A 12,045-nucleotide genomic window follows, 5' to 3' on the forward strand; every position below is an offset into this window, starting at 1 on the left:
ACATGTAGCAGAAGAATTCTTGATCTTTGTTTAAGTACAGTCAAGTATTTTCCCAAAGTGATTGAACCAACAATGTAAGAGAGTTCCAATTGTTCCCTGTCTTCACCAGCGTTTGGGAAACATTCTGGTCAGTGTGTATGTGACCTATTAGCCATTCTTATAGGTATGTATGGCATGTATTAGATTTTAAGGTTTGTCATAAATCATGGAAAGAATTAGTCACCTTCTGTAGCAGTTGCTGTTGGTGCCTTGCTGGAATACCCTGGGATCCCTTTTACTCTCCCATAGCTGCTGCAGGTGCTATTGCTAACAGCTCACACCTGCAACTTTATCCAACATTGCCCTTGGGCCATTAGAGCTGCCACATGGATGATGGTCCGAAACACAGGGTGGTCCCAGCCTATGGCTGGCTATAATGGGGTGCTAAAACCCAGTTCCCTTGCCTCAAGGCAGACAGATTCAAAATGTTGCAATTTATACTTCAGAGCTCCCCATGGGATCAAGCGAGGCCAGCTTCACCTGAAACTACATCTGTGTTTGGCTTTTCCTCCTGCCAGGTCCCATTCTCCTTATTTCCTTACAAGATTTTCCTGTGAGCACCCAGACAAGAACCCCCGTTTTCAGCTCTCCTTCGAGGGAACCTGCCCCAAGACAGCTTACAGCTTTGCAGCATCCATGTCTCTATCTTCCCTGCCCAACCGCTCCACTTTCTGTGTACATGCTGAGTTAATAAAAAAAAAAAAAAAAACTTGACATTTGACCGAGACTGACAAAAAACCTGATAAGCGGTAGCTTAGACAAACAAATGTTTGTTTCCTCAAACAATATTAACCTCAAAGTGACAAGTGCCAGTTAAATTGTGGGGCTTGCAGGCAGAACTATGAGCTAAATGAAATTCCCCTTGACCATCCCACTGGGTCTTCAGGCCCCTGTGCCTGTATTGATCCTTCCTTCTGCTTGCTTCCCCTACAATGTGTCCTCATGATCTTGGGATGCTCGAGCCAGTCTTTTCCAAACAGTACCCCCTGAGAATTTTCAGGTTCCTGGGGTGCTTCAGCAATTCAGGACACATAAATTAATATTTTATGTTGAATGATAGAAACATTTAAATCCTGAGATTTTATCACTTGGCAAATTAATAACTGGACAGTTAATGTCATTAAGCTTTCCAAGGTGTCCCTCTAGTTATTTCTCTTCATAGGAAGTAATCAAATAAACTTGTTACCCAGGTGTTGATGACATTCATTAATTACTTTGTTCAATTAGTATTTACAGAGGTTCTGATCCAGACTCCTTAATTAGATGGGTTATAAACATAAATAATATATTGGCCTCTCTTTTGAAGACCATGTGTGTGGGGGTGCCTGGCTGGCTCAGTCAAAAGACCATTTGGCTCTTGATTTCAGGGTTGTGAGTTCAAAGCACATGTTAGGTGTAGAGATTACTTAAATAAATAAAATAAAATAAAATAAAATAAAATAAAATAAAATAAAATTAAAAAGACCATATATGTACACATATTATATTTTTCACTCTATTGTAGTTATCAGTTTGTGGTTTGCCTTGTTCATTAGATTATAAGCTTCTTGAGGTCAAGGACCATGTGTTATCCCTGTACTTCTACAACTAGCATGATGGCTAGGAAAGTTCCACACACCTATGTGGAAAGCAGAGTGGCTGGGATGGCTGGTGGAGGATAGAGAAAGAGAGCAGGTAAGGGAGTGGGGTAGATTAAAGATGGCCACCAATTCTTGGTGATTTTCCAACTGGGGAGCAGAGTCTATTTCTGCTCCTCTTGAATCTGGACTGATTTTGTGACTTGCTTTGATCAATAGAACGTGACAGACATGATGCAATTTCAGGCCTAAGCTTTAAGAAGTTCTGGCAGCTTTTGCTTTTGCCCCCAAGGGAAGCCAGCCCCTGTAGGCAATCCAACTATCCTGAGACAACCAAGTCAGTTGCTTAACTGAGTGAGCCACCCAGCACCCCTAGAACATTAATACAAAGTTAAAGCTGTAAAAGTGAGATTTGGGGGGCAGAGAAGATATATTTGACACATTCCTCATATCCTAGGAAAGGTACAGCATGCCTCAGTTGGTCGTGTTAGATGCCATGATCAGAGCTAGGAAGGAAGCTCAGGAATTCACTGCATGTGTTGAAACTCAATTATCGGGGTGCCTGGGTGGCTCAGTCGGTTAGGCATCTGCCTTCAGCTCAGGTCATGATCCCAAGGTCCCAGAATCGAGCTATGCGTTGGGCTCCTTGCTCAGAGGGGAGCCTGCTTCTCCCTCTCCTCTGTTGCTATCTCTGTCACTATCTCTGTCTCTCTCAAATAAATAGATAATTTTTTTTTTTTTAAAGAAACTCAATGATTTACTGTGGTCAGGAGGCTAAGGTAATTGAATGAAATGGATCAGTCACAGTAGGTGTAGGGAAAGGTGGGAATGTTGGGTTGGGAGCCACCAGCATTCAACTGCAGCCAGTTATAGTCATGAGGGAGCATGGAACCTTGTATTGCTGGATCTTCCACTTTTTTCTAGAAGCAAAGTAGCCATATTTTTATGTGAAATCTCCAGATTTCATACCCAGGCTACAAAATATGTCAGATTGCCAATTTGAGCTCCCTAATGCTGTGAATGAGAACACTGGATGAAATGTCATATTTGTCATTCATTGCACGTGTGTCTCTCCAAGCATCCTGAGGCTTTTGAAAGTGAATGATGGTCTGTCTATGGTTTGTTTCCAGCAAAGTCCAAATGGATCAGAGTCCATGCTTGAAGTTGTAAGTGTTGGTGGGGATATGGAGCAACCCCAATTCCCACACACTGCTAATGGGTGTGTGAACTGGTACAAGCATTCGGAGAACTCTCTGGCAATAAGCACCAAGACTGAGCATATACCTACCCTGTCCCTATGACCCAGAAATGCCACTCAAGGTAAATGTCCAAAAGAAATGCAATATATATTCACCAAGAGACATGCATTAGAATGTGCATAGAAGCGCTACTAGTAATAGTCAAATACTGGAATACAATGTCCATCAATGGTAGAATGGACAAACAAGGCATTCATCAATGGAGTATTTCCCAGCAGTACAACAAAACAAAACAAAACCCCAAGCAATAAACATTTATTGCTTGTTTGCTACATGCAATAACTAGATAAATCTCACAAATAAAATATTACGAAGGAATATTTTCCAAATGAAAATATTCCAAATGAAGGAATTGAACATGGAAGAGTCCATACAGTATGATATACAGCGTATAAGGGTCCTGGCTGTTGCACATCTCCAGCAACACTTGGTATATAAAGTTCAATCATAGGCAAAACTAATCTATGTTTAGGCATGACAGTGGTTAGTCTTGACAGGGTGGTGGTAAAGACTGAAGCATAAGGGGGTTTCCAGTGCACTTTTAAAAATATTTATTTATTTTATTTTTAATTTTTTAAAAGATGCTATTTATTTATTCATGAGAGACACAGAGAGAGAGGCAAAGACACAGGTAGAGAGAGAAGCAGGCTTCCTGCGAGGAGCCCGACACGGGACTCGATCCCAGGACCCCGGGATCATGACCTGAACCAAAGGTAGACTCAACCACTGAGCCACCCAGGTGCTCCTTATTATAGATAGATACATAGAGAGAGAGAGAGAGAGAGAGAGAGAGAGAGAGAGAAAGAGAGAGAGAGAGAGGCAGGGGTAGAGGAAGAGAGAGAATCCCAGGCAGACTCCCCTTGGGTGCCTGGAGCCCTACACCTGGCTTAATCCCACGGCCCTGAGCCAAAAACAAGAGTTAGATGCTCTACCATCTGAGCCACCCAGGCACCCACAGTGCCCTTTTTTTGATTTGTGCATTTTTCTTTATGCATGCTATGTTTTAAAAATATTATTTGGGGGCGCCTGGCTGGCTCAGTGATCAGAGCATGCGACTCTTAATCTCAGAGTTGTGAATTTGAGACCCATGTTGGGTAGTGAGATCACTTAAAAAGAAAATCTTAACAGAAAGTATTTTTTAAAAAGCAAAATTTGAAAAATGTAGCACTTCTTCAACCTGGATCCAAAAGGACAGCATTAACCTGGAACATGTCTCTGGGTGCTGACCACAAAGCCTTTGTTTTCTTAAATCATAGAGAATAGGGCAGTGCTCTGGGCAGCCTGCTGGTCCTTCTCTGGGATCTTTCCTCCATCTCCCCAAGTAGGGCTGTCAGACAAGGAGCTGCAGTCCTTCAGAACGGCCATGTGGTCTGGGCCTCTGCAGCCGTTACTGTAGAATGGAGCACTGAAAGAAATGACATCATATTCAGTGTGGATGTGGTGAGGTCAAAGCAGTGGTTCTCAGAGTAGGGCCCAAGAACAGCAGCAGTAGCAACAGCACAGGGAGCTTGTTAGAAATGCAAATTCTTGGGCCCTCCCCTGAGATGGAATGACTGGAGACTCTGGCACAAGGCTCTGGCAGTGAGTTTGCTAGCAAACCCTCTGGGGGATTCTGACACATGCTCAAATTTGAGAGCCATTGGCTTAGAAGGGTCGGCAAACTTTATCTGTAGAATGCCAGATAGTAAATATTTTAGGTTCTACAGGTCATATGGTCCCTGTGGCAATGATTCAGCATGCCACTGTAGAGCCTAAGCAGGCATAGGCGATCTGTAAACGAGGGGGCATGACTTGACGATTTGACTTAAGTTGGGTATTAGAGAATCAGGTGAATGCTTGGAGCATAAGGTAAATGCAGAGCAAAGGCTTTATTTTATTTTATTTTATTTTTTTTTTAATTTTGGAGAAAGAGAATGTTCCCTGAGTCTCCATCTTCCCTATGGTCAGTCTGAAGTCTACACTAGGCACCCTCTGGCTCTTAGTTATGAGTTCTTTATCGTCTTTGGCTGAGCCCTTCCTTCCAGGTTCCTCATCTTACCTCCTGCATGCTATCTTGACAATCTGTGAAATTGTGTAATAAATTTTCTTTACGTATTAAAGTCTGATAGTAGGTAATAGAGCCACCTATCCTAGGTTGCCTCTGCATTTTGACTTGGGATAGTATTTGTTGGAGCCAGGGGGAAAGTATTGCATCCCAATATCAGCCTGGGCCGATCGGTGGGTGGATGTTTTTGGAGTAGGGGAAGGCTTCCAGTTTCCCTGAAGTCACCTTCAGGGGACAGACTGCTTTCGTGTAAATCCTGATCTGCCTGTTTGGGCTCAGATATTCCTGGAAGGAAAGTAGAAATCTGTTGCCTTTAATTTTACCTGGGTTTAATTGCAGTATTCAGTGGGAGCTGCTGGTAGCTTGTTTTATTTTGGGTTCAGAGAGTCTGGAGGGAGGAGCTTCAGCTGAACAAACTGGCCATCCTCTTTCCCCTAGGCTGCCGCCCTGGGCTTGGGGGTGCCTGGCCCCTTAGGGACCAGAGCAGCCTATACGGCTTTCCCTGCTATGTAAGCAGAGAATAATCCCCACTATGTCTCTGAGCATTCAGGTACTAGTGCCATAGAGCCAAGGTCAGCAAGCACCTCCTCTCTCTGTTCTATTCAGCACCCCTCCCCCAACCCCTGCCTCCACCAGCCATGGATTGGACGATGCTGCGATGCTGCGATGCTGCCCGCAGTGGTGAGGGCAGACCTCTCAGTCTACTGAATCAAATCCCAATCTCTTCCAGAAACCCCCTCACAGACATACCTAGAAATAATGTTTTACCACCCCTCTGGGCACCCTGAGCCCAGTCAAATTGACACATTACATTGAACTTCAGAATTCTCCCAGGCTCAGTCAGTGAAATGAAAATCTCATCACATCTCATTGGCTCTGAATGGGTAACATGCTACCCTGTGTGACTAGTGAAAGATTAATGCTAATTGGCTAGGTCTGATCCATCCATTGTGTTGGAGCTGGAGTGGGACCATTATGGAAACTGAGGGAGAGAGAGAGGGAATGAGGGAGGTGGTGTTTTTTTCTATTTATATATTGTTTTCATTTGTTTTTTTAATAATAAATTTATTTTTTATTGGTGTTCAATTTACCAACATACAGAATAACACCCAGTGTTCATCCCATCAAGTGCCCCCCTCAGTGCCCGTCACCCATTCACCCCCACCCCCGCCCTCCTCCCCTTCCATCACCCCTAGTTCGTTTCCCAGAGTTAGGAGTCTTTATGTTGTCTCCCTTTCTGATATTTCCCACACATTTCTTCTCCCTTCCCTTATATTCCCTTTCACTATTATTTATATTCCCCAAATGAATGAGAACATACAATGTTTGTCCTTCTCCAATTGACTTACTTCACTCAGCATAATACCTTCCAGTTCCATCCGCGTGGAAGCAAATGTGGGTATTTGTCGTTTCTAATGGCTGAGTAATATTCCATTGTATACATAGACCACACCTTCTTTATCCATTCATCTTTTGATGGACACCGAGGCTCCTTCCACAGTTTGGCTATTGTGGCCATTGCTGCTATAAACATCGGGGTGCAGGTGTCCCGGCGTTTCATTGCATCTGAATCTTTAGGGTATATCCCCAACAGTGCTATTCAACATAGTACTGGAAGTCCTAGCCTCAGCAATCAGACAACAAAAAGACATTAAAGGCATTCAAATTGGCAAAGAAGAAGTCAAACTCTCCCTCTTCGCCAATGACATGATACTCTACATAGAAAACCCAAAAGCCTCCACCCCAAGATTGAGGGAGGTGTTTTAAGGAAATCCAAACCCGGGTGCTGTTCCTGAGAGAGTGACCTGGATGTATCTTAGTTTGTGTTCCCCCAGGACCTGACCCTGAGCTGAGTATTCAAACGCAAGCAGTTTATTTGGGAGATGATTCCAGGGGAGTGGGGAAGCAAGGTAAGAAAGAAGAGAGCCAATAAAGAAAGAACGTGCTATCAAACAAATTCCTTCTGGGGGCAGCTGAAGCCCAATCCCACTGGGGAACTCTGGATACCGTGTAGAGCCTGCCTCAAAGCTATCCCAACAGAGGGGCAAGGAAACTGGAGTAGTTATCCAGCTTGTCTATCATGGATATAGAGCTTCTTCTAGGGTATTAATTCTCCAGAACTTCAGCTTGTCCTACATACCAGCTAACCTTGCTCTTATAAAGCCCACCTCCCACACAAAAAAGTCCTCAGGCAAGAGAATTTTTTTTAAAGATGTATTTATTTATTTATGAGAGAGAGAGAGAGAGAGAGAGAGAGGCAGAGACACAGGAGGAGGGAAAAGCAGTCTCCATGCTGGGAGCCCAATGCGGGACTCGATCCCGGGACTCCAGGATCGCACCCTGGGCCAAAGGCAGGCGCCAAACCACTGAGCCACCCAGGGATCCCAGGCAAGAGAATTTGGAGGTGTTTGCAGCAAGCAGCCACAATGTGTAGAGGTGAATGCCAAGGGGATGTGTGTGATGTGGCAGCAGCGTCTGCCACAGGATGCCAGGACAACGGATCTGCCAACCTTCCCCCATCCCATGCTAGGGATCCTTTCCCATAGCAGGTGTTGGGTCCTTCTCGGGATCCCCTGGGCAGGACACATTCTTCCTTCTGACAAATGAAAGAGAACATCAAGCCCATACCATAGAAATAAGAGAGTACCCAGGCTCCCCTGAACATTCAGCACACCTGATTTCAGAGGTACTGCCCTGTACAAGGGAAAAAGTTTGCAGGAAGGCACAGTGTTCTGGGCCACAAGCTAAAGATCTCAGAGTGGCATGGTGGACTCAGTTGACAGGAACAGATAAGCTGAGTTTGAGACATCTCCAACCTAAAGCACATGGACCAGGATTGGGAAGTGTGGACATCCAAACAGAACTCAGCACTGCTCCTGGAATGGGGCTTGAGCTCACACCCTGAAGCTTAAATGAAGAGTCAGATGCTTAACTAACTGAGCCATCCAGGTGCCCCCAAAATAATCTTTATTTTTAGAGCAACTTTAGGTCTACATCAAAATTACAGAGATAGTACAGATACCCTACACCCATTTTCCTTATTATTACCATCTTAAATGTGTAGTACATTTGTTATAATTAATCAATATTGACACATTATTATTAACTAAAATCTATGCTTTATTCACATCTCCTAGGTTTTTACTTAATGCCCTTTTTTCTATTCCAAGATCTATCCGGGACACTGCATTACATCTAGTGATCATGTCTCCTTAAGCTCTTTTTTTTTTTTTTAAGATTTTGTTTTTTTATTTGAAAGATAGAAAGTGTGAGAGAGTGCACATATGCGGGAGTAGGGGCAGAGGGAGAAGTAGGCTTCTCTGGGCAGGGAGCCTGATGTGGGACTCGATCCAGAACCCTAAGATCATGACCTGAGTTGAAGGCAAATGCTTAACTAAGCCACCCAGGTGCCCCTCTTAAGATCCTCTAGACTGTGACAGTTTCTCAGACTTTACTTGTTTTTGATGGCTTTGTCAGTCTTGAGGGGTAAAAACAGGTATTACGTAGAATGCTCCTTGTTGGACTTTACCTGAGATTTTTCTCATGATTAGACTGGGGCTATATGGGTTTTGGGGGGAAAGATAATGGAGGTAAATTGCCATTCTCATCGCGTTTTACTATTATCAGCACATATTATCCTCATGACTTATCACTGTTGATGCTGATCTTGACCACCTGGTTGTGACAGTGTTTGTCAGATTTCTCCACTATAAAGTTAATCTTTTCTATACTGTCCCCTTTGGAAGGAAATCACACTTGAGGAGTGGAGAGTGATGCTTCATTTTCTAGAAAATGGTGCAGAAGGCAGAATAAACACCCTTCCCAGAACAAGAGGTCTATGTCCTCCTCCCCAGAACTTGTCAGTGGGTTACACAGTGCAGAGCAAATAAAGATGTGCAGGGGTGGTCAGGGAAAGGAGGAATCAAGGATGACTTTGAGGTTCCTGGCTGAGGATGCCGAATGAATGCCATTTATCGAGACGGGGCAGCCTGGGGTAGGGACACCAGGAAGGAGAGGTAGAGGGGGAACAGCAAGATTTTTTCCAACTAACTAGGATATTTTGGGGACATTCAGATGGAATTAGCAAATAAACAACTGGATCTGGGGAAATGGGGAGCTCTAAGGAAGGCGGAGGTTGCACTTATGACTTTGAAGGTCATGAGATTTAACATTAAGGATTAGGTGAGATTTCCTTAGAGAAGAATAGGGAAGATGAAAACAGCCAGGATCAAGCTCTCAGGAAGAGCTGAGAATAGAGGCCAGGCTGGAGGGGGTTCCACGGGAGGAGGAATGAGCACAAAGTGAAAAAGTGTAGGCACTTATTGTAGAATATGGATTGTGGTTCTTGAAATTAAGCAAACATCTGCAGGGGTTTATAAAACTGATATGCTGGGGCCCAGAGTTTCTGACTCAGTAGGTCTACAATGGTGCCTGGGAACCTGCATTCTAACAAATTCCCGGGGTGATGCTGATGCCACTAGCCTGAGAATCACCGTCAGCATGAACTATGCTTGGGTATGAATGGGCGTGAAAGAACCAGCAGGGAGTGGGAGTAAAGGAGAACTTTTTAAAAAAAGATTTTATTTATTTATTTGAGAGAGAGCATGCATGAGAGAGCACAAGCAGGGGGAATAGCAAAAGGAGAGGGAGAAGCAGGCTCCCCATTGAGCAGGGAGCCTGATGGGAGACTTGATCCCAGGACCCTGGGATCATGACCTGGGCCGAAGGCAGACTTTCAACCAGCTGAGCCACCCAGGCATCCCTAAAGAACTTCTAAGGATTAGAGGTAACAGCATATTTGCTTGCTAGTGGGAGCAGCCAATAGGGTGGGGGAGATGGATGGTGCAGACCAGAAGGGGACAAATGAAGGGACAGTCCTTGGCAACGATTTGGATCATTGTAGAGACTTGGCCTCTGGTAGGCCTTGCTTCCTTTACCCCAAGGGAGCAAGTGTGCTGATTTTGAAGATTAGCAGTGGGAGATTGAGCAAGTTTGCTTGTAGTCTTGATAAAGAATGGAGATTTTATCTGCAAGCTTCTGTACTCTATATTCTCAAGGAAGAATGAAGGGAGAGTACAGTAAACGTTAGAGAGTTGAGGCAAAGGGAGAAGGTATGAACAAGTCATTTTAGGGGACAGGATTTCAACTTTCCTAGACTGGCCTAATAGAACTTTCTGTAATCAGGTATTGTTCTATAACCTGTGCTGTTCAATATAATAGCTGCCAGCCACATGACACAATTTGTACTTAATTAAAATCAAATAAAAATATAAATATAGTTCCTCGGCTCGCTAGTTACATCTTAAGGATCAATGGTGTGTTCTTAGAGAGACATAGTTGAGCTGTGGAGCTGTGCGGAGGGGTGCTTGAAGTTTGAGAAATCAGCAGCCCTGGTTTGTGATTTTTTCTCCATCAACATTCACCAGTTCAGCAACAGGCCCAGAGAATGTAGGTGATACGGGCATTTGGGATGAGCTTTTCTCAGATAGGTAGGACGAAGGGAGAGAGGGCTGAAGCATCAAAGGTATTAGGGATGGAGTGATTATAACAGAATTGTTGAATGTCTGCTTTTGGACTCCAGACAAGAGGAGCCATGAAGCCAGAAGGACTCTCAGATGTGTCCTTAAATGTAGAAATGACCCTAACAGAATAAAACACTTATCTTAGATTTTCTATAAATTCCATCCCAGGGATCCCTGGGTGGCACAGCGGTTTGGCGCCTGCCTTTGGCCCAGGGCGCGATCCTGGAGACCTGGGATCGAATCCCACGTCGGGCTCCCGGTGCATGGAGCCTGCTTCTCCCTCTGCCTTTGTCTCTGCCTCTCTCTCTCTCTCTCTGTGACTATCATAAATAAATAAAAAATTAAAAAAAAACATTTAAAAAAATAAAAATAAAAATAAATTCCATCCCAGAGATAAATTGTTGACAAGGGGAAGTTTCTCTTTATACAGCACTCCAGCTAGAGAATGATAGAATTAGAGCATCAACAATCTTTAAGTCACTGATGAAATAATGCTCAGATAAGCCATGCTCATTAACAGCTGCTAAAACCACAAAAAAGGACAGGATATTTTGTGTCTCTTGCTGGAAGAACCCAATACCACCTGATGTGTCCTTGGGGAAAAAAATCAATGCTGAATCTGATCAAGCTTCTAGATCCAACAACCAACCTACAGAACATGTTAGCATGAAGAAGATAGAATCAGTAAAATCTAGACTGGAAAATTCTACTAAGTAAACAACTTGCTTTCTTCAACAAATTAATTGCATAGAGAGAAAAAGAGATGGAAAGGCACATGTACAATAATGATACAGTGGTTATGTATGTTAGGTATTGTTATATTTTAGGAACACATACTGAAATATTATCAGCTGAAACTATATATCTGGGATGTATTTTAAAATAATCTCAGTAGTGGGAGCATAATGAAGGAAGAGGGTGGGGTGCCGGTTGGCTCAGTCAATGGAGCATGTAACTCTTGATCTCAGGGTTGTGAGTTCAAGCTCCATGTTTGAACATCGCTAAAAAAAATGCTCCATTCTAGACATTACTTAAAAAAAGAAAAAGAAAAGAAAAGAAAAGAAAAGAAAGAAAAGAAAAGAAAAGGGGTGCCTGAGTAGTGAAGTTAGTTAAGCATCTGACTCTTGGTTTCAGTTTCAGTTCTGATCTCAGAGTTGTGAAACTGAGCCCCACACCGACTCCTCATTCAGCAGGGAGTCTGCTTGAGATTCTCTCTGCCTCTCCCCCACCATTCTCTCTCTCTATCTCAAACAAATAAATAACTCTTTAAATAAGAAAGAAAGAAAGAAAGAAAGAAAGAAAGAAAGAAAGAAAGAAAGAAAGAAAGAAAGAAGAAAGAAAGAAAGAAAGAAAAGAAAGAAAGAAAGAAAGAAAGAAAGAAAGAAAGAAAGAAAGAAAGAAAGAAGAAAGAAAGAAAGAAGAAAGAAAGAAAGAAAGAAAGAAAGAAAGAAAGAAAGAAAGAAAGAAAGAAAGGGAAAGAAAGGGGGCCATCTGATGATTAGTATAGCTGGTGATGGGTACCTGTGGCTTCATTATACTATTCTTTTCACTTTATGAATATTTGAAGTTTTCCATAATAAAAACATTAAATAAAAATAACCCCT

The sequence above is a fragment of the Canis lupus genome, chromosome 24, assembly GCF_011100685.1.
Source record: "Canis lupus familiaris isolate Mischka breed German Shepherd chromosome 24, alternate assembly UU_Cfam_GSD_1.0, whole genome shotgun sequence".
Classification (NCBI taxonomy): Eukaryota; Metazoa; Chordata; class Mammalia; order Carnivora; family Canidae; genus Canis; species Canis lupus.